Source organism: Lathyrus oleraceus, chromosome 1 (genome assembly GCF_024323335.1).
Source record: "Lathyrus oleraceus cultivar Zhongwan6 chromosome 1, CAAS_Psat_ZW6_1.0, whole genome shotgun sequence".
Classification (NCBI taxonomy): Eukaryota; Viridiplantae; Streptophyta; class Magnoliopsida; order Fabales; family Fabaceae; genus Lathyrus; species Lathyrus oleraceus.
This window is the reverse complement of record NC_066579.1, coordinates 271,831,572-271,853,283: the sequence shown is the minus strand read 5'-3', so window position 1 is coordinate 271,853,283 and position 21,712 is coordinate 271,831,572. Positions and strand designations below refer to the sequence as shown.

Here is a 21,712-nt window from a genome sequence, read left to right as displayed (position 1 = left end):
TCTGTCTCTGGATGAGATCCATGGGTGATACTTTCTGGTAGCTGGCAAGGAGTTATGTTAGTACTGATGCTGGAACCTGTGTAAGGTTCTGTAATTCCCTGAATGGTCCCTTGAAGTAGGTGGATGGACTGTTCATGACAGGAATGGTGTGTACCTGTCTCTGGAGGTTGGCAATTGGCCTGTGTGTGGGACAGCTGTGCCAGTACTAAATCACATTCAAACCTGGTATGGTCTTGGAGGCCAATCTGGTGAAGTGTGTGTTCATAGGTTGAGTTGTATTATGATTTCCGCTGCATAATACATGGCAAAACTCAAACTCTGATGTAGTTTCCCCTCATGTGGATGAAAGGCTGCTGTGTTCAAGATCTCATCATAATCTACTGAAGATGTCAAAGATACTTGAGTCTCCTCAAGTCCACTCATCATGACGTTCTCACTTCAGGATGGTAAGAGTCACTTAATCACTGATTCTCTTACTCTCTTGAGTAGTGTATATGAAGACCTTGAAGACCTTCAAGGAAAGGTTGTTCCAAGGAGGTGGAACCAATGTTCTATGTGATGTTAGAACATGTTGTTCAACAAGAATGCAGCTACTGGTTGAAGAGCAGATGTTTTTAGGGTCCAAACAATGGGATAATTCTGTTTGGAACCTACTCCTGACCTGGAAGAGGAGACATCTGTGTGTGCTAAGTTGACAAGAGCAGGGTCAACTGGGTGTGTGCTCAAGAAGGTCATCCCTAGAAGTTGAGCTGGTTGAGATGTGACATTGTGCAATCTCCTGCTGTTAGGCATCTCCCTGCAGTTTGATCAGGGTTGGATAGTTGTTCCCTGAAGTACTATGGTGTGTTGGAAGACAAGTCTCCTGGATGTTGGCAGTCAATAATGGGCTAACCTGACTGTGATATCATTTAAGGGGGTTATAACCATGAATCTTGGTATTCAAACACCACGTTCAGAAGTGGCAGTTCTTACTAGGATTGAGAATATGAAGATTCAGTGGTTGGTTGAGGTAATATGCTCTGGCAATGCATATCTACTATTGACTGGTGTTGTTTGTCTCATTAGTACTTATGGTCAGCTGAAGTCTGATTGGTGTGAGTGGAGGAGTTAGTTGCCACTGGAAGGGATAGTGTATGTCATGTTGAGACATATGTGTACAATGCATGGATATTGGTGTGGAGTATCCATGATTGTTAATTTGAGGGGGAGTTTTGGTTAACCTCCTCAAGTCTGGTCAGCCTAGGGTCTGGTTGGCTATTGACCTGTGTCACATGGGTTCTGGTGGTTGTGTGACACATTTGCAAGGAAGAATTCATCTCTCTCATTCCTAAGGGTGAATTTAATCTGGGAAGACTTTCAAAATTGTCTAGGTGCTTGCAAGCAGAAGATGTTGACACAAGAAGAGTACTTTCAACGTATTCTTATGGTGGAAGTATCTGAAAGGAAAATTGGGAAAGGATTTAAGATCAATGGCTACTTGTGCCAAGTAGAAGTGTGTAATTGATTATCCTTGGAGCTCAAGATAACGGATGTTCTTAAAGATGTTGGAACATCACTTCTTCAAGACCCTGTGCAGAATCACAGGAAGGATAGTACATTGGTGTAGGATCTATCTCTTTGGTGGCAGCAAAAGCATATGATCTCTGAAAAGGTTTCCTGGCAAGAAACTTGATTCAGCCTTGGTATGTACAAGAAGAAGAAGACATCATAGTCTTGATGGTGGTTACTTGGATCAGTTTATTTCTGATCTAGGTAAGGAAGTGCATTAGCTTATGCACACTGTGGAGTCAAGAACAAGTGGCAGCAATCTTGACATCATGGAAACAGCCTTGCCTTAGGATGTGAAATCCTTGGTAGAGCTGAAGGGTTAGTGTCTAACTGGTCCTTCTGAAGACTCATACATCAGAGTGTTTGATGTCTTTGGAGAAGAAGCAGGGATTCATCAAGGTGTGAGCTTGAATGACTTAACTGCAAACCTGCAGGATGGAGGTTGTTTACTCAAACTTGGTTCCACAATCAAGTCTATGAGAACATTGAACTCTAGTTCTGTGAAGGGAGGAAGCTCGTTCAAGTGGCAGAAGAAGGAGCTGAATTCAACAGCTAGATGTCAAAACACAATGTTGTGACATTTGGCTCAACATCAGACTCTTAGTTGGTGAAGTGGCACATCAATTTGAGATAGAAGGGTCTACAGGGTTGTAGATTGGATACTTCAAAAAGGTCGTCCTCGTAGCAGTACTTTGGAGTGGCTGAATGGTACATGTTCATGTCTTAGAAAAACTAAGTTTGTTCAACATGTAGCTTGGAGTTCAAGTCTCACTTGGAAGGTCAGAATATCTTTGGTAGAAGTCTGATAAACTTGGGGAGGTCAAAAAGCAGCATTTGATCTTTTCATATGAGAATTCATGAAGGAGGTAATCAACCAGTGGCAGTTGGTCTATCTCAGAAGTGAGTTCGAAGAATCAAGATAATCAACATAAGGCAGCTGGTTATTCTTGAGGAAAGTCTAAGACAAATTACTTTTGAGCAGAAAAGTAGCAAGTTGAAGACTAAAGGAGGTGTTTTCTATTCATCCCTTGGAGCTTGTGGTAGGAGTTCTGAGTCATCTATGGAAGATTATCTCATGTAATGGGATGAAAAGGTATATGTCCCAACTGATGTCTGGGTTCTTCTTGATCAAGCTGGTGACTCAGTGTTCCCTGTTATGTGTGATGGATGTCCTAACGAATGTTAGAACATTTTGTGAAGAGGCCGTCTGTTCTGGTTAGAAGAGAGATTGACACTGGGTGTGGATGTGTTCAACCAAGAGGGTTGATCAGAGGGTGCGCTCTTGAAGACATGAAGATGAGTCTTATGTTTTCCATTCATCAAGTGGGTTGAGTTCTTTTTGAATCAGGAAGAAGGTGAAGGTCCAACCAAGTTGGATATGTGTGACCTCCAAGAGAGTAGGTTGTCCATGACAGGGGGAGTTGTGCCTTGGTGCTGCAAGCAATCACCAAGCTTGTGGTCTATGTGTTCTTAGATGACTAGGTAGTTATCAGGATGCTGTGATGTATGTCAAGGCTGAGTGAGCAGAAGAATGTCTGACCGGATGTCATGACATTGCCCTGGACATTGCTGTTAATTCCTTCTGAATTTTAAAGTCATTAGGAATTATGAGGGTGATGTGGCTAAGTCTGATAAACCAGAATAAGCCTGATGGCTACAGCTGTGTGGTACAGGGGGAGTAACCATCACCTGAAGTGTGAAAAGTTGGTTGTAGCAGTGCTAGGTGTCAAGTCTCTACTGGAGGGATGACAGAGGTCTTGGGAAACTGGCTGAATGCAGGAATGTTAAGACATCGCGTGCAACGTGTCTGACTGCATATATGGAATGGTCTCCATACACTGGAACGGCTGTTTTGGAAAAGAAACAGTCAAGAGCTATAAAAGGTATTCAAAGATAGTCTGAGATTTTGTTGGTGATTCTCTGACTGTTTCTCAGCAAAAATAAATGCATCTTGACCAAGCATTTATCTCTACCGGAAATTCCTAGGCACGGGCTGGACTATTTAAAGGATGCACTAGCCCTCTTCCTCTCACAAGAAAAACACTCCATTCTCATAATCATGGGGTATGTTAAGGTTTGGGCAAGCTGCGCCTGGATCTGGTTTTGTGAAGGGTGCCTTTACAAATGTTTAGCTAAAAAGGGGGAGAGAAATATAGTCCTAGGGTTGAGAATGTACCAGAAGAAAGCCAACTGTGGATGTGGCAGCAAACAGAAGTTGGCATCAGGCACAAAATCCACCAACTGGGTTTACCACTTGTGTCTTGTGATCTGAGTTAAGAAGACAGTTGTGCCTTGTGATCTGAGTTACATTGTCTATGTACTCAGCATTACATACTCTTCAAGAAGCTCTCCGGTTGAGGGGAAGGGTTCTGGTACAACTAAGTCTTGTCCCTCTTCTTCCCCATGTACACCAACTTTGGTGTTAGTGGTGGTGGAGCCAATGACGGAGATGAAGAGCATTCCCAAATTGGGATGTGTTGTCCAGTGTATTGTTTATTTGTTTTTAGCTAAAATTTTCCAAAGGGGGAGATTGTTGATTCCTTAGGATTGGCAGTAATTTTAGAAAACAAATAATGTAATCATCTCTGTTGTTTTAATATGTTGGGTTGAAGAAATTCAACATCTGGACCAACATGTCATGTACGATGTCACGACATCAGGTCTGTGACATCGCACATGTGTAGGAAACTGAATTAATTAATTCAGTATATGTCATGGGATCAGCAAGGATATCTGGTGAATATCCTAACTCCCATGTGGAGGTCTTGAAGACTAAATCAGAATATATATAGGCTCTAAACATGGAGATATATATGGAGAGAGTTTAGGAACTTGAAGACCTTGTTTGTAGCAGAATTTTTCTGCTGAAGTTGCAACAGCAAAGAACAAGTCTGCTGCAATTTTCTGAAGGCCCAAATCCAGTTGGGTGATTAGGTTATAAATAGCTGATTGTAATCTAGTTCTTGTAAGCCTCTTAGAATGAATTTTTAGGGGTGTGTGTAAGGTAAACCTCCCAATCTGTGGGAAGGTTACCATGTGTTTCTCAGTGGTAAAACCTGAGAGTGTTTGTAACTCCAAGCCTGTAGGCAAGAGTGATTTTGTTCTTGAATGAAGCTGTGAAGCAAGTTCAAGGTGTGGTAACATTACATTGTATGTGTAGTGATAGGAGTGGAAACTGGAGGTTTCTATCTAGGAGTTCCTAGGTATAGATTGCATTGGGTAGGGATTAAGTGATGAGTTGTAAACGGGGGAGTTTAACTCTGAATTGATACTACTAATAGTGGATCTTCTTCCTGGCTTGGTAGCCCCCAGATGTAGGTCATGTTGGACTGAACTGGGTTAACAATTTCCTGTGTTTGTTTTCCTTCTGTATGATATAATCAAGTCTGCCATAACTAAGCATGTATTCCAGTCTATTCATCAAGATAATAGCAGACCTGATACATAGCCTTCTGTTGGAATGTCAATCAGAATGTTTTGACATTCATCAACAACAGCACATACTGTTTAATAAGCTGATGATTTCAGTTCAGTATGTAGTGAAGTCTGGAGTTCAAAAGCATAACAGACCTGGCCAAAAGATCATTGTGCAACTGTCAAACTGGATGTCTTGACAGTTCCTCCAGTAAGCTGATACTGAAGTAGAGACTGGTTGGTCTTTTACAGTACAGCAAATTTAGCACAGTCTGTTTTCAGGAACCAAGCAGACTTAGCATATGGTTCTGGACTTGGATGTCAAACGGAATGTTGTGACATTCACTCCTGACTGCATATGCTAAATTGTTGGATGGTTAGTTTTTCTGTTTCAGGATTTTTCTCAAGCTATTCTTCAGGAATCCACCAGCTGATCTAAAATCTAGGAAACTAACAACTAAGCTACAATTAATGAACCTGGCAAATAATCTATTTGTTAGCTCCTTAATAAGTGGAGATTAGTTTAACTTGTTACAACCTTTAATTTAGGAAATACAAGTACATGACCAACAAACTGGAACAATGTAACAGATAATGTCCAAAACAGAATTGAGACATCTAGCTGATATCTGTGTAGGAAAACAACAGAAGTGAATGATAAGGTGCACATAACTAGGTGTCCCTCCATTCTAGGATGACATAGAAGGAGAGGTCGTGACACTGTGAAAAGGTGCACATTAGTACAGAGTGTAATAACTGTCTTGCTGTAATAGGTACAATGTTAGATCAGATGTCATGACTTGAAGTAGAACATCTGAATACTGACTACGCCAGAATTTCACCTGGCATACATGACCAGGTGGCTGAGAGGACAAGTATTTCCTTTGTACTTTTCAAAATCAGGGACCTTGAATTTTACAAGGATCTTCACATTTGGAACCAAGCAGAGTTCGGCAGCAGACTTGCCGAAAAGATCCTTCCCTCTGAGAGTTTTCAATTCCTTGCGAAGCTCAAGAAACTGATCGTTCATAGCATCCATCTTCTCATAGACATCTGGACCCTCAGACGGCTCAGAATGATAGATGATGTAGTCTACTCTAGGTATAGTATGCACGACAGGAGGAGGAACAACAAGGACCAGGCTAGATGCCGGCACGAAAGCAAAAGTGGGAACAGGACCCTCAGGCATGAAATTGGGAGGCATCCCCCATGGGAACCCGGTTGGCATGGCTGTTGGAACGAAGTGTGCACTGGCAGCGGGCACAATAGAGGAGACAATCTCGGAGATAACTGTCCTCTGGGGAGGAGTTGAAGGTGTCGGAGAAGACTGGCTCTGGGCAGCCATGAATGACTCCATTAGGGCAGTCAATCTGGCAACTTCCTCTTTCAGCTCGCGGTTCTCTTGCTCTAAGTGATCCATCAGTCTTGAAATGTTGGCTCTAGTGTAGTACCGGTGAGTCAGCTTGTCTTCAAAATAAATGAAGGACACAGTGTTAGACCACATGGCAAGGGACCGGAAACAAAACCTGCTTATGCATATGATGCATGCAATGCTTGTGCATATGATTTGTTTTTTTATTTCAAAGGAACTTTAGAGTTTTATTTGCAAATTTTGGAAATATTAAGCATTTTATCACATATGGAAATATCTCATCAAATAATATCAGGGAAAAGAAGTGCAGCATCATCAATCATGTACAAGAGGAAAGGGAAATAATCATCATATGGATCCCTAGAAACAATCATCTAAAGCTCGGGACAGAGGAAGATAAGATGCGCGAAGCCTCTTCACCTCCCTCTCGTAGGCTGCCTCTATATCGGCCTTCTCTTTGGCGAGTCGATCATACTTCCTCTTCCAGAACTTAGAAGACTGAGGAAGTAGAGAAGTCCATACATCATCAAGGTCATCAATAACCTGATGCTTAAGAAACTCAATCAACGCATCCTTCTCCTTAATCTGCTGAAGCAACTCTTCACGTTCACGGATCCAGGCACGTGAATGGTCTTCATCTCTCAACTCCTCTACTCCTTGATTAGGGAGGGTTGAAGGCCCAGCCATAATCATAGGTGTAGGTCTCGGATACTCGTAAGGCATGAGATACTCAGACGCCCTTTTCCTAACCCAAACAGTGTAAGGCTCCAAAGCGATGCAATTCTTAGGACCCAACTCTTTCCTTCCTTTCCTATGAATCTTGCGCTAAGCGCGGACCATCCTAGCTTTCAAGCCTTAGGGATCTTTACCATCCCGAAAGAATACACCCTCTGACAGAATGTTATTGGGTTTATCCTTTAGGGGGAACCCAAGCTACCGACGTGCCAAAACAGGATTGTAGTTGATCCCACCGCATGTACCAAGAAGAGGTACATTGGAGAATTCGCCACAAGAGTCAATAATCTGCACACCATCATACACATGGTTATACCAAGAGATATCATCATTAGTGAGAGACATAAGTCTCCTGGACCACCGTAGACATTCCTTGTTCTCCTTGAAAGCGACCGTTTGAGGTAAGTGAGAAATAAACCACTTATACAACAGAGGCAAACAACACACAATGGCGCCACCACCCTTTGCATTCCTCATATGCAAAGAGAAGTAGGTATCGCCTAACAGAGTCAGAACGGGATTAAGAGTAGAGAAAATCCTAATAGCATTCACATCCACAAACTTGTCGATATTGGGGAATAACACTAGCCCATAGATGAGAAGTACAAATATGGCCTCAAAGGCGTCCTCACTCATGGCCTTCCCATACATAGTAGCTTGAGCAATGAGGAACTCAGAAGGGAGACCTTGAATTCCCCCTTTGGTAGTCATATGAGCATCAACCAGAGATTCATCTATGTGTAACATGTCTGCTATCTCTTGAGAAGTAGGAACCCTTTCCAAGCCACTGAACGACAACTGATCCAGAACAGGTATACCCACAAGATAAGCATACTCCGGAAACGTGAAGCAACGGTACAAAGGATCGTAAAACTGCACCAATACACTCATCAATCCTTCATCCACCTGAGTGGTCAGAAAAGGAAGAAGCTTCCCGAAACGAGCCTTGAAACCCAAGGGATCTAATACATAAGATGTCAAATTCCTTAACTCTTTCAAGTCTGGTTGTCTGAAACTGTACTTCTTTGTATTCCTTCTTTGTCTTTCCATGTCTGAAAATTTTGCAAATAGACCTCTTAAGTTCCTTGAAAATTTTCTCATTATTTTTATGATATGAATGCAAATGGGTGCATGAATGCATGAATGCAACAATCACACGCAAGGATCAAGCAAAGCACACCAAACAAAGGTCATGGGATGGATCATGTTATCCTTAATATCAACCATCCATTTTGGTGGATTATGGCTTACACCTTATCAACACCCAAGTTCCATTGATATTAAGGATGCATGAACAGATTAACCATGAATCAAGGGTTTGTTGTAAGTCACGAGCATGGAGTCTCGGTTAAGAACCACCCAAAGGGAACGTACTAAGGTTTAAACCTGCCAAACATGTTCTACAAAAGGTTCCCATAGTCATCATCCCATCTTTCGGATATTATCGGAGAAGCAACTACTCGTATTCCAAAAATATTCTCAAGAGAGACTCTTATGAGTGTAGTATCGCCTAACAATCGTATCAAATCTTACACTTGAACGACTTTCGCACTACATCCTACGAATAAGCCAAGATGGGTTTGGTAAACTAAGGTCCTTGGCTTCTAAGGTCTATATTGGAAAAAGTAATGTCTAACCACAACTACTTGTGTGACATTATTGATCCCAACATGACCTCCACCAAGTGAATGGACTCGCAAGTCAACTTGCTAAGGAATAACTCCACACAAGTCAACAAGACTATGCCATTCTCCTATCCTAAGTGAACTCGAGTTCGGGTATAGAACTCATCTCACAAAGATCACCAAGCACACAAGGAATTAATATTCAAGCAAATCAATCATTACATACAATACAGTAATCCCAAATTGCACAAAAATATGTCACAAAACAATACAATACAACAATCATGAAAAGTTGGCAAAACCCACTAGGCAAAATTTTCTTCCCCAACAGAGTCGCCACTGTTCTGTAGCGGGGTATTCGTTACCATTAGAGATATTGACTAAATCCAAGGTAAATCATACAAGTCGAGTCACCACCGCACTTCTATTTATCCAAAGGAATGGTTAGAAAGCGAACAAAAACCTAAAAGTTTTATCGAATCAAAAACTAGTAAAAATGTCAGAGATCTGGGTAAGGGGGTTGGTTATGCAATGGGAAGGTGTTAGGCACCCAAAGCATCCTAGGTACTCCTAGGGAGCCCTTTTCACATTTGTTGCAAAGGTTATTGTTTTTGTGAAAACATATTTGTGCAAACATGATTGAAGGGATGAGAAAAGCGTGTATGTTTATCTAATGTACTACTTACTAAAAGAAGGGTCAAAAGGAAATGACTCGCACGGATGTCGCATCCACTGCATACGTATCTCATCTGAATCTGAGAATCAGAGTCTTCGTAGCTCGGCTACCTATGGGCTAAAGAGGAGTATGCTCGCTAAGACATCGCGTCTTATGCCTACGTATCTCATATGGGATGAAAATCAGAGCAAAACGTAGTTCGACTAACTACGGGGTAAGGGTTGAACGAGTTACTATGCAATCTACTAGATGCTCGACCTTTGGAGACTTACTCGCCTGTAGTAGAAGGAGATAACGTGTTCTTAGGAGAAGAATAATCAATGAGTTGTTTGCGTTTTAGGAACGCTCTTGCAAAAGGGGAGTCCTAGACGGAGGAACATGCATAAAGTAAACACGCCAAGCATTGCCTCCTATCGAGGTCGTCCAGCTAAAAAGCGGTAAAAATGAGGAAAAATAAAGGGATCAAGAGGTCTATCGCACGGATAAAGATCCGAAATAACAACAATTAAAAGAATAAGAAACCCAGAGATCCTTCCAAGCTAACACCATCAAAGAAAGCGAGTCAGTACAGGTAATCGAAATAAACCTCCAGGTGGTATCCCACAAATAAAGTGGAATGGCACACAAGCCATCTCTGCAAAAGTCATGTGAGCCCTCACAAAAACTCAACAAATAGGTTAGAGTAACAGGATGGAATCAGGAGAAAACAATGCCATGCCAAACACAAAACAGATTAGAGCAAACAGGAAAAACAAATACTGTAGTGATCGCTACTGCATCGCCTAGCGAAAGCTTAGCGAAGCTTCGCTGCAGGCTCGCCTAGAGAAGCGGCTAGCGAAGGCCTGCGGGTTTTGGGTTCTTCATTAATAACAGTCCGATCTCGGTAACCCAAACCCTATGGTATCCATCAGAAACGAAACGATTAAACATTCAAGGTATTGTTTTTATACATTCATGCATATCTGAACCCGTGGGCAAAAACCTAACGATACCTCATACATTCAGATGATTCAAATTAAGAGCATAAAATTATGGGAATAAGGCAAACCAGATTGGAGAGATCGATTAAACTCAAATGGCACGGCTGGGTTTGCAAAGCAATGTTAGGGTTTACGTGAGACGGAGGTGAACTTTTCAGAGCTGCCTGGAGGTTGCTGCAGATTGGTTCCTGGGTCTCTCTTCTCTGATAATCCAGAGTTTGTAATAGTCTCCCGTCCCTTTTTCTCAAATGAAGCTCTGGTATTTATAACCTGATTTTGGTGGCTTGGTGGGCTCAAAATGAATGCAATTCAGGCCCAAAATTTTCTGTTATTTTCTAAAATGCGCGCGCTTCGCCTAGCGAAGGATCTGCTCGCTTAGCGAGCATGACAGTTCAAGGTTCGCTAGGCGAACCATTATGCTCGCCTAGCGAGCATGATAGCTCAGGAACAGATTCTTGCTCCTTCAGGACTAGCGTTTTGAATGATGAATAGATCCCATTGGGACATGTTGGAAGTAACCCACGTCATTCCCATGTATTGACTGATACCCCGAATAGAATCCACGAAGTGTCTTGGATGATACTCAAGATTCAAACAAAAGATGTTAGTGACACATTTTTGTGCTTTTGGTTAGTAAACAAAAATAAGAGAAATAATGATATATAATTCAAGCATGCTTGGTGATCTCAAACCAATCACAAAGAGTCCCACCCAAAGGCAAAGGGAACCAAGATGCTTATGATCCTTGAGGCTATGCAAATGCAATGTTATGATGCCATGGGGGATCTTAGGGCCAAAATTGGCGTCTTACACCCCTCTATCTTGGAGTAAACATTGCGGTCAATGTTTGGTTCAAGTATGTGTGTGTGTGGGGGGGGGGGGGTTATTACTTTCAACATTATTTTTTATGTTATTTTTCTGACTGTTTCATTTTTGGTTTGTTTATTGTCTATTTAATTAGTGTGTTTGGTATTTCGCGTGTTACAGATCGAGGGTATTTGTGTTGGATGAATGATGAGGCTTGTAGCTAGTGGATGAAATACGCACCCCATACTTGCTCTCCAGGAAACCCCCAAAAGTTGGTACTGTCGAAGTGAATGACCGGACACGACTTTCCTCCACTGAACTGATACATGAATACTTTGCACCCGAGACGAAGACGAAGCTATATCAAACTAGAGGTATCTTGGAACCTGTAAGCTATACCAAACATGGTGAGGATCATAAAAAGCCAAACACTTATCATCATGAGAGTTTTTCAGGTATGTCTCGGTCACTCTGAGTTTGCGTAAGTAGAAGTTGGAATTTTAATACACACATATACACACTAAGGCACTTATTTGTTTTTAACCCCGAGCCTTTCCAACCAACCATTCAATATTACCCCTTGTTCACCCATCTCGAGCCATATTCCCCTTTTGTTTATTATGAACCTCCGTAAGTAACCGTAAGCCCAAACACTCCCTTACCTTGCTCAGATAAGTGTTGTAGATTGTTGATTTGTGAAAAATTCTAACTTTGGGGTTGGGACACCGGTAAGAACTAGATAAGTGCAAATATATGAAAAGAAAAAAAATTGTGAAAAGCTTCAAGAAAAAAAAAGAGAAAAAAAGAGAAGTAGAATAAAACACTTATCTAGATGAGGATTTAGTTTGAAAAAAAAGCATGCTCAAAGAAACACATGAGTAAAAAACTAAAGAATCTTAAACGAACAGTGTTCAAAAATATCTAATATGAACAATAGAACACATTGATGAGGATGACAACACGGACTCTGAGCATAAGCCACTAGTTTCTCCCTTTTGTTTGTTTTTCCCACCTTGTGCGTAAGCATCGTTACAACCTTAAAAGCCCTCGAATAGTGTGTGTGGTGTGTATTTGACATGAAAATAGATGTTATTCAAACTTATGAATTGACTTTGCATGCTCTGACTATTGAGTGTAAACACTTTAACCCAGAGAGATTTGGTGAGAGTGTGAAAAGATACAGGTGAAGAGGTGCTTCTATGTGAAAGTGTAGCGGAACGTCAAAAGTCGGGGAAGAAGAAAATAGTGAGCAAAAAATGGAAAGGGAGTCGCGAAAGATCATAACAGTATTATGGTAAGATGAATTGGAAGAATTTAGGGGTGACCTTCCTGCTGTCCCGAGCATTACTTGAGGACAAGCAATGAGATAAGTTTGGGGTTGTGATCGATCACCAATTCTACTAGTTTTCTGACACTTATTAGGCATGAATTCGCGAAATCGGTAACACTTTGTTTTACCTTTTTATTATTTTGTCAAGTAAGTTGTATGTTCGCATTTCCATTCGCGTTTGGTTATTTTCTTTAGTTTATGTCAATGTATTACATTTTATGCTTTCTTTTGGTAGTTCTGTTGGTTTTCAGGTTCAAGCAAGATTTCCCAAAGACTCGTTAAGGAAATCGGGCATTTCGGACTCGCGGAGAAAGATTTTTGGAAGATATAGTGACCCTGACACGGCCACCCGTGTCAGGAGAAGGTGAAAAGCAGAAGTTTGGAAGAAAAACAGTGGGCTGACAAGGGTACCCGTGTCAGCAAATCTGTAAATTGCATTGGTGAAACAGAGAAACAGTAAGCCAACACGACAGACCGTGTTTCCTGACACGGCCCGTGTTGGCTTGGACGCCTCATCTTCTAATTTTATTTGATTTTTAGAGTTTCTGACTCCGGAGGGCGTTTTGGGTACTTGCTACATCTGTTAATTGATCAGTGACTATTTAGAGGACTTTTTGAGAAAAAAAGGGGGACTTTTTGTATGACAAAGGAATTAGACGATTGAGATTGGTACTGTCAAGGGTTTCGGAGAACGGAGATCCTTCAAGGGAGACCGTGATTGAAGATCCACGGAACCCATATATCTTGTAATGTCTAATTTGAATATTATATTTTCTTTGAATACTATGAGCGGATAAACCCACCAATGCTAGGGGGTGTCCCTGATTTAATCATGTAATGACTTTGAATTCCTAATTCCCTCAATTTTATGTTTGTTATTCAATTTATTTGTGCAATATTTTTAATGCTTTCGTTATCAGACAAATAAGGATTGTTATACGGTTAACAATTAACGGGATCGCAATTGTTAAGGTTTTTGCACGATTAAAATTTAGTAGATATCACCTAGGGTTAGGGATACCCTATAGTTACTGGATATATCTTGTTAATTCAAAAGCTTGGTTTCATCATAATTCCCTAAGGAATTAGATATTAGGATGAATGACCAAAGGTTTCCCTGTAAGGCTTTAGGAGGAAACAATATTAAAATCTGAGAATTGAATATTTGAACAAGTTAAGGAGATTTACATTCAAGGTCATTGCAGGGAAAAATCACACACCGTACCCTGGCATAATTCTCATATTTGTGTAAAAGCCATATTTTACATTCTGCTTAAAGTAATTATAGTGCAGATTTATTCCAAAACAAAAAACTCTTGTTTTTGTTCAACTGAATCACGATTTAAACTAATATTACTACGCAGTCCTCGAGACCGATCTTTGTGAATTTCCCTATCATTACTACCTCGGCAAAATAGTACACTTTCTATTTTCCCAATCATCCCTTCTCCCAAGTCGATCTCTTCTAAAGGATCTTGCGCTAGTATCTTTATGTTGTTTGCCCACGGATCCTTTAACCCAAAGGTTCGTCATCATAAATGACGTCGAGCCTCTGGCCTTGCACTTCATCTTGAACCTTATCAGGTGATTCTGGCTTGAAGTCCTTACCAGGGCCATCTAAGTGCGCTTCATTCCTTTTGGCTTCGACAACCATGTATTTGACTTCATCCTCTAAGGCCACTTTTAATTTTTCCCGGCTATATAAGCCGAAATCTTTGACTCAGACATCGTCATCAAATTCACTTCCCCAACCAGTTGGTCGGATTCCTTCTGTTCCTCCAAATCCGAAATCTTCCGCACCTACTACCTCTTTATCCCATTGGAAACCATGGGTTGGATGCAAGTAAAGGGAACAAAACGCGTTGTCAGTGCGCGTCATCCGCATTGCCATCTGTTGGTTCGTTTGGGTAGTGTTTTGGATCAAAGGGTTAAATATTATACCCATTTGGTTAGCCAACATTTGGATCATTTCATGGTTGCTTTCGTCCATATGTTGGCTTATTACTACCGCACAATTGTTTGTAAGATTGGATGTTTGGATAGGAAATCTCATCCCTAAGGGTTGACTTATTCTAACCATGTTATTAATGCCTGGACCGGATCCTTGTAGTTGCGAAGTTGCGTTCACTAATGGTTCTGAAAACGTTAATGTTGTATTGTGCAAACTTGGCCATGATTTGAGAATGTTGTTTAAAGTTTAAAAGTAAATGCAAAATTTATAAAGGAATTGCAATAAATAACTTCAAAGTAAATTGCAATAAAAAATATTGATAAACTGCAAATGACTTCAATTGAAATAAAAATATGGTGATTCATACGTACATTCTCAACGAACTCGTTTCTCAAACACACTTAGATACTTAGAGTAATTTGTGACTATTTGTACAATGACTAAACACACAGAAATCCTATACACTAAGACCCCTATTTATACTAAGTCGAAAATAACCGCTATCAACGGTATTTGCTCCAGAAAACGACACATTTCGCTTGCATGCCTTCACTTCGTCGTAGCTTTACACGCGTCATTTTAGACAAATGGATAAGGACAAAAGACAATTATCATCCTTATTCAAAATTTAAAACCCTTCGTCGAACGCAACCTCAATATTGCTTCCGTCGAAGTTGCAGTCTAAACTCAGAAATATTTCTAAGTCCTAAAACCAACATTTCCCTCTTATAAAAAGGACGTTTTCGACTAAGATCTCCCAAAATACTTCCTGTCGAAGTAAAAACACCTTAAAAATATTAAATATCTCCCAATTATTACTATTTTTTAAGTTATATTTTGATTTATTATATACTTTTAATTAAAGTTAATTTTATTATCTATCTTAAGAGTTTGGGGAGACCTCCACTAATGCATGAGCTAGTTATAAAGACTCGGACAAAAAATTCGGGAGAATTTGTTGACGAATGTACCAAAAAAACTTTGGTAAGTTATTTTAATTGTTTATGTTTTTTTAATGACAATTTTGTGGCGTGATTTTCACGTGGCAACTGAGATATTGTGGCGTGAAAATCACGTGGCTATATTTCCTTTATAGTTTAACTTAATTTAATTTAAGTTGTTTAAATTATATATATTTAACTTAATTTTTTTATTGTATGTGTATGAGGATTATCAGACATTGCTCACACAATTTTTGGTTGAAAATCCTCAATATACTCCAAAAGGTTCCGAGCTGCTTAATCCACATGTGGATTTTTATATTTGGGGTTTAGTAAATGGCAGAAAGGGACCTAATGAGTGTTTTTTTGGTGTTGGATCTTTGGCCGATAGCTTGAGAAAAGGGGATAGAACTTTATTTCAAAGAGTTAGAGACGGGGAAGGAACGTCGCATCCACCGCAATTGACACCCGAAATGCTAGAAACAGTAAGTTAACTGACGCTAACAGAGGCGAGATGCGAGTCGGTGCAATGTGAGGCGGCGCTAAAGGCCCAAATGGAGGCGCAACAACATCAAATAGAGGCAATGACGATGAGGCAAACTGATATGGAGAAGATAATGCGACAATTTATGCAATCACAAGGGAGCGGTAATCAAGTGTTTGATGGAAATAAAGGATATGGTGGTCAAGAACAGATGGATGACGATAATCTTAACCTTGATGAGTTTTCCGATCCCAATGATCTATATGATTTATTTTATTTAAATTTTAATTTTTGTAAGATATTAATTATTCATTTTAATATATTATAAACTTATTATTTAAAATTTTTATTATTATTTTATATTTAAAAAACAAAAAATAAATTATTATTTGTTTTGTATTTATTTATATTTAAAAAATTTATTATTAATTTTAGTATATATTAAAACGTAAAACAATAATTATAGTTTTTTATTTTAAAAATAACAGTTTTGTGACGTGATTTTCACTTCACAACTTTGGCATGTGTAAAACACGTCACAGGTCACTGTCACCTTCCCTGTTTCTCTGAATTAAAGCAGAAAAAATTTTATGAAGTGATTTTCACTTCACAACTTTGCCACGTGAAAATTATGTTGCAAGCCACTGTCACCTTACATGTCTTCTCTGCTACTCTGAATTACAATAGATAAAGATGAAAAACGTGTTGTGAAGTGATTTTGACATGACAAAATTGCGACGTGATTTTCATGACGCAACAGAATTGTCACCCGTGCTCCTGCCGCGTGAAAGTTCATGTTGCTAAAAACATATATTGAAGTAATTTTTTACGTTGTGACATGAATATCATGTGGCTACAAACAATTTTTTTATAGTGTCAGAGCACGAACTAGCTCTAGAATTTCCAATGCTTGAGAATCATAAAAGAGAAAAAATTATATCACTCAAAACAAATATTTAATTACATTTTATAACACATTAATATAGAAATATAAGAATAAAAAATTAAATTCAAAAGTGAAAGTATTTTTAACTAATCCATTTTATAATAAAAAACTTAAATCTTTTATATAGTTTTTAACTCCTTCTCTATTGTCACTATATAATCAAATTTATTGTAGTCTAATTAGTACTACTAAATGTAACAACTTAATACATCCATGTATAAAGTTATGTTTAAGAAATATGTATATAATATAAAATAGCACAATAATTATTTAAGAAACATGTATATAATATAAAATACCACAATAATTATATGAAAAGCCAAAAAGTCACACTCATAGCAATCCTTTACAAACCAATAATAGTGAGTAGTATACATATTTTGATTAGATGCCTTCAAAAAAATAAAACAAACAAGATATTTTGATAATATGGTTGGTTGGTTTTGAGCCAAGTGTTCCTCTTTACGTGTCTCACTACTAAACACAAAACACACTCATACTCTGTCTTTCCTTTGTCATTCCAAAAAGTTTATAGCAATCACAAACTTCGCAACTTGCTCACTCACACAAAACACACACTGACACATTCCCTATCATCTTACCTTTTCCTTCAAACATGCTTCCTCTGAATATATAACTCATCTTACTCTTCACTCTTTAAAACTAAATCTATCATCAACTCTCACTTTTCCTCTAAAACATTCAAAATTCTTCTTTTTATTCACACATCCATTTATCTAAGTTTCTCTTCTTATTTATGCCCCATTTTAAAAAAAACAAAAATTAAAGTTCGTCACACCGTGTATAGGGGTGTGAAGAAGAGAACTTAAATAAATGTATGTGTGAAATGAGAGAATTCAGCAAAAAGACTAAGATTTTACAAAAGATTTTTCAAGTGATTGAGATGGCAAACCAATTCCACTATGGCCGTCTTGAATTCGCAGACCAAAAATGAGTGTTGAATTTTGTATATAAGACTTTCAAGATGATGAGGTATAACTATGAAACTTTAAAATTTGACATCCTTGGTTTACTTTAATTTCTGGATTGGAGAATACTTAATCTCTATACAAAACTTGACTTTTAAATTATGGATGCAATCATGGATGCGGTCTAGAACCGTTGGAAGAGGGTGCATATTTAAATGTTGATCCATTTGTTCTTCAATTGATTAAAGAAGGAGCAGCAGAGATGGTAACAAAATCCATTTGTTAATAAGGAGTTTTGTTGAAAAGATATGTTGACAACAAAATCAATGCACATTGGAAAGAAGCAGCAGAGATGGTACTAAGAATGTGTTCAAAATACTATGATGCTTATGGTATTGTGAAATATCTTGAAAACGAAGCCATGTCGAAACTCGAAAGCATTATTCAATGTATGGCGGCTAGTATTCTTCGTTGTATTGCTTTCGGATATGCTGAAGTTGAAGTTCAAGAGCTGGGAGATGAACGAGAAAACAACGAGGTAGTGGTAAAAGACAGCGGTTTAACATTATTAGGACTTGTCGGAATCAAGGATCTGCGTCGTCTGAGGTGAAGACGGCAGTGGAAGCTTGCCAACATACCAGTGTGAATGTCAAGATGGTTACATTTATTTCTGAAATATCTCATTTATTGATAACTTGCTCAACAATTATAGTTATAATAGTTTGGATTGGAACCAAGAACTGATGCACCAAACCTTTATGGACAAACCATTAACGATTTAGTCCAGTTTTATCGAACAGTTGTAATGGCTCGCCTCAGTTTGGTTAACAAAATATTAACTACCTTTATCTCGAATAACACGTGACAATATTTTCACTGCAAAAGCTATAGCATTTGAATGCGGGATTCTTCCAGCTAATCAAGACACAATTGAAACTGTGGTTCAAGGCGAACAATTTCGCAACTTCACGCACCAAGAAAGGTTAGAGAAAGTACAGAAGTTGCAAAAGAGAGTTTAGATATTGTTATATTAGATGACAATTTCGTATCTATAGTAACCATTTTAAATTGGGGAAGATGTGTTTACAGCAACATCCAAAAATTCATTCAATTTCAATTTAACAGTGAATGTAGCTGCACTTGTTATCGATTTTTGTAGAAACATTTTTAGCATGTGAATTTCTAGTAATAGAAGTTCAATTGTTATGGGTCAATTTGATTATGGATACATTAGCTGCCTTGGCTCTTGCAACAGAAAAACCTACTAAGGAATTAATGGATCAAAAACCTGTTGGTAGAACAACGCCTCTTATCCATGCTAGATTTATCTTCCCGAGCATGTTGGCATTCATGCTGAAACTGAATGTGTAAAGATCTTTAATTTGAGTTGCATGTAACTAATCTTATCCAATGATTTTTATTGTAAAATAAATTTTGATATTGAATGATGTACAAAATAATAGGTTCAATTCATCAAAATTTACATGGATTTCATTCATTTGATCTATATATTGTTCATTCATGAAAGTGTTTGGTATTTTTTCACACATTATTAATATTTTGTGGGGGGGTTTTTAACCAAACAATTTTTTTTTTAATATATATACCGACTCAAATTACCAACTTGTCATACCACATAACCAAATTAACATTTTTTTTATGAATATTTAAAGGAAAGACTTTTTTGTGTAACAGAACAATTATAGGAGATCAATATGTAACTTTTTTTTTGTTAAGGGAACAAAGTAAAACACTAAATTAAGTTAAGGAAATTTAAAATTAATTATGCCAAAAATAATTCTAGAACCAATACAGATGTCCGGAAAATCATTCAATATGTTTTGTAGTAGTAATGCATCCATTTTTGAATATAGAAGAATTTTTTTTTAAAATTTAATAGTTTAAAATTCACTCTTCCTCGTTTCACCATTTATTAAAAAATGGTAAAATATATGTTTTTTTTTAACCTTAGCTAGCATTTTTAGGCGCAGTCTATTCTAGCGATATTGTAGGTATATTCAGTGATTTTTAATATAAGCAATAAGTGAATTTTAGGTAATACTTTTTTGTTAAGAAAGTTGGCGTAAATCCTCTTTAGACGACACTTTTTGATAAAAGCGTCGGCAGAAGGCATCATTAAGCAGCGTTTTATGCTAAACGCGTTGATATAAGTCATTATTAGGCAGGGAAACTGCAGATTGAAAGATGATTGAAATGCAGATATATCATTGAATTCGAAGAAGATTGAGATTTATAATTTTGAAAAGATTAAATGAACGTGGCTGCAATCATCTGATGCAAATTCTAATACAGCTGCATACGTGATTTGAAAATCAACTTAGCTTAGATTGAGTCTCATGTCTTATTCTTCTCTTCTCTTTTGCAGGAATTAAAGAAAAAAGCCTGTTACAATGACTTGGATTGTATCTGCAGTTGGAGTTCATTCCTCGCATTTCATCTTAATAACAAGGATTGTGATTGTTCCCGTTAATGCGAACACGACAACCTTTGTTTTCTTCATGATAAGGAAAGGTATAAAAGATAATGAATGAAACATGAATGGTAATTCTAAATTTACTTAATAAAGAAAATGACACTAGAACCAAATATTTCAGGTTGTTATCTATTATGCAGTAGTACTCCATCCATTTTCAAATATTATAAAAGCAAAAACAATTCTAAATTTAATAGTCTAAAATTCTTTTCTCCTCTTCACCATTCATTCAAAAAAGAAAAAGAAGAAAATGGTTTACTATATTCTCTAGACATGTCTCCACTATGACTTGTAATACACATATATTCATTATTTTGTTATATTAATTATGAGTATGAATGGTTTGTCTTTCAATTTTAAAAGTGTAAAACTGATTATAGAGTAATTTAAGGTGTTTAGTTCTTCTAAAGTAGGATTGATCATTATAAAAAATATGTACGATAAGCAGGAGATTTTGCGTGGAATATACCATTTCACAAAATATATGAGGGTAAAATCCGACGCCAAAAGAGAAAAAAAGTGTTCGAAGGGTCACCCTTCACAATATTTCAAGAGGAAAAATTTTAAAAAATTGAAAAATTTAGACGCTTTATTATAAGGAAGTTTGTGAGGGGTAGTCCCCGCAAACTATTACATTTGCGTAAGTGAGAGGTGCTCCTCGCAAAAGAGCAAAATATATATATATATATATATATATATATATATATATATATATATATATATATATATATATATATATATATATATATATATATATATATATATATATATATATATATATATATATATATATATATATATTTTTTTCAAAATAATCAATTATTTAAAAAAATACTAAAATAATCAAGTTTGGTAGATGATGCACCAGATGAATTGGCGCACCCCGTACCACTAAGAGGAGGCGCCAATAGCATTGGCGCGTACATTGGGCTCCTCATGAGGAGACGCTAATGCTAGTGGCGCCTGCATTGGGCCTCATGAGGAGGCGCCAATGCTAGTGGCACATTAATGTGTTTTGCTTGGTGGGTGTATGCGCCAATTCATCTGGCGCATACACCCCCTCCTATTATTTTTTATTTTTTTTATTTTTTTTTATAAATTTTATTTAGTTTTCTAGTTTTTTTTAATTTTTAATTTTTATTGTTTAATACATAAGAAATAATAATGAAAAATAAATAAATTTATTAAATATGTAATAATTAGTTACATTGGACTGACAATAAACTAATGACCCGTCCGATTATAACGTCCCGCAGTTCCACATCCCAGTGCGTTAGTTTGTCTCCGAGGTCTCCCACGATTTTCTTGAGGTGTTTGTGGTCTTTGGGTGCTGACCTAATCGAGCGATGGCTGGTTGGAAGGTCCGGCGGAAGTTCCAGCGGTATTTGATAGATGTGTCATCATTTGCTCCCAATATCCGAAGGGGCTCTAGCCAACGGCGCTTCCGTAATGGAGTTCGATGCCCATGTCATCATAGTTA

The 21,712-nt window shown here is 37.9% G+C and overlaps 1 pseudogene; it reads left to right on the top strand.

Annotated features, from left to right (window-relative positions):
* Positions 1 to 17,904: 17,904 nt before the first annotated feature.
* LOC127102870 (calcium-transporting ATPase 12, plasma membrane-type-like) lies at positions 17,905 to 19,183 on the top strand (annotated as a pseudogene).
* Positions 19,184 to 21,712: the final 2,529 nt, after the last annotated feature.